The 2,593-nt window shown below is 36.9% G+C and overlaps 1 pseudogene; it reads right to left on the reverse strand.

The window, feature by feature from the left end:
- Positions 1-519: 519 nt before the first annotated feature.
- The window catches only part of LOC138151167 (plakophilin-4-like), a 3,037-nt pseudogene continuing 963 nt past the window's right edge, over positions 520-2,593 (reverse strand).

Below are 2,593 nucleotides of genomic sequence, written 5' to 3' on the forward strand. Positions count from 1 at the left end.
TTACTTACATAAAATCCTTTTGCAGCAAATGATAGCCTTTAATTTGACTAAATTAACCCATTTTGCTTAAAATTACATAAGGACCAGGTAATAGCCAGGAAAGAGGAGATTAACTGATGAAAATGGAACATGGAATTGATTATCTTTTCATTGCTTTTAGGGGACTCTCTCAATACATGAATGACCAGCTTTTCAAATAACTCATATTATAGCTTCCTACACAGAGTATATATTTGGAAGTATAGAGCATTGAAAAATAATTCATCATACACTCAACTGATATCTTGCCAACAGATATGCTTTGATGCATGACATCCCCTTGGCTATTATAATACTGTATAGATTGTTATGTCCTATCATACTCAGAGCAAGCTTTTCTAATTCCTACCAGTGCTGGTAATGGAGATGTACTACCAAAAGATTCAATGACAGATATCATCTCTTGGTTGGTTGTTGAATCTCTTGCATTCTAATGTTGATACAGGTATAAGCAAATGCTTTTGATTCCACCCAGCCTTTTTATAAATGCTCTATGGACCCCACTATTGCCATAATGTGTTCAATTTCATCACTTTCAGGGATTCTTCTCTTCCTGTTCCTTCCTCTCTTCCCATCCCCTCCCCAACAATTTGGTTCTGAATCATTGCTAGTAGATTCTTTTTTCCTAACATGTCATCCAGTTCATCAATTCCCAGCAGCCATGTCTGAGAGACTTCTAATTAAAATTGGGAGGACAAGTTCCTCAAGGTGCACACACATTCTGCACAGTTTTGCTGTCATCATCAAAAGTGATTACACATATATGGATCACATATAACAAAGAATGCATAAGCCCTTCACAAGATCTCATTTGTTTTGGTGCTTGCTTTCCCACAGAACTGAGATTCCTCAGGCAGCCAGTAGTGTTATGTAAAACTAGTAAAGTCTGAAATTTAATTTTATGATCTTCATCGAAGGAAGAATTATTCCTTTTAGAATGTGTAAATATCACAGTGTTTGTTAAAGTTGACAGAGCATCTTGAATGTTTGTCATCTTTATTGCATTAGATGAGGACAAGTTCCAGAAAACTCCAGGTATAAACTCCCTTATTTCTGCATCAATAGATTTTCTTAATTGCACCAGGGAAGATATCCCACCAATGTTTTTCATTGCTATTTTATTTTCATCCATAGATTTTCCATAAACAAGGTTTTGTATTGTACCCTAAGCCTTCTTCTTTACTTCCAAAACTCTGTAATCCAAAAGTTCAACAGATATTTGATTCCTCCTAATCTACAATATCTGTTTTCATTTTGTTATCTCCTAAGCACAGATGTTGTAAGTAGACCATTGTATTTGCTGATGGAAACCGATATTGTAGCTTGTGAATGACTCCAAGCAGTTTAGGATCACATTGAGAAAATTCTCTAGGATCTTTTTGAATGCTCTCTATGGATCTATCTATCTATCTAGTTGTTTCATCATTAGCTGGTGGTGAATGTTGATGTCTGTTATAATTGCACTCTTGCATTTGATACTGCATTGACCTGTAAGGTTCCTCACAGGTAGCTGTTGTGTTCAAATTAACTGTTTCTTTGGTATATAAAAATGCTCTGCTAGCTGATTGACTTTTGCAGATTTCCAACACCTGAGCCTATGTTATATAATACTGTCTGGGACCCATGGAGTTCAGTAGTTACATGTTTTAGATGACCACATATTGGACTATATTAAATTCTTCCTTCATATATAGGGGTGATTTATATGTCAGGAAATATAGCAGAATGCAGTTCTTGCCCATTGGCTATGCTGACTAGCATAAGAACTTCTCAAGCCTGTTAGACAGTCTGGATGATGTTGCTGTCCAAACAGTTCAATATCATGAATAGTTCTTTATGGTGCTGAGGAACCATAGTCATTCTAGAGCATTTGGGGAAAGATGAACTCACTTGGGCATAGAATCAAGAAACTACCCTTGTCTGTGCATCAGTCAGGGTTAGAGTGCTGTTTGATATCGAGACTATGGCTGCTCTTTGATATTGAGAAAATTTCATTGGGGTAAGCTTTTTGTCTTGTTGTGCCTGAATCAAATTGCTATACAATTGTGGGATAAGCAGGTCTCTCTGTGACATATGAAAATGTTGCTCACTGGGCAAGTAATATAGTAGATAAATACATATTTGAACTCAGTAGTCGGGAGCCAGTCACTGATGGAGAGCCAAATCCACTACTGTAAAAACTTCTCAGTGACCCCTTGAAGGAGAAATGTCCTTCCTGGTAATATAAGAAGCATACTGTGCTGTAGATAGAACAGAAATAGCTCTTGTGGTTTGATTTGGTACTCTTACGGTAATATTTACAGAAGACTGAGCTCAAGTTTGTCTCAGCTTTTGAATTTCTAACTAGATGGTTATTAGTAAGCCTAAGAAAAAATGCTGTTGTCTATTGTTGCCTGGCCCAAGTTCTGGTTGCTGTAGAATCTACCTGTTTCCTGGTATCCACTGTTGGAATAATAATTAATTTGTGTTAAACTTCTTGAGTTACCCAATGATCCCTCTCTTCCTTCCTTCCTTCCTTCCTTCCTTCCTTCCTTCCTTCCTTCCTTCCTTCCTT

Source organism: Petaurus breviceps, unplaced genomic scaffold (assembly GCF_028583685.1).
Source record: "Petaurus breviceps papuanus isolate PSGF00001 unplaced genomic scaffold, PetGlider_PUasm1.0 140, whole genome shotgun sequence".
NCBI classification, from domain to species: domain Eukaryota; kingdom Metazoa; phylum Chordata; class Mammalia; order Diprotodontia; family Petauridae; genus Petaurus; species Petaurus breviceps.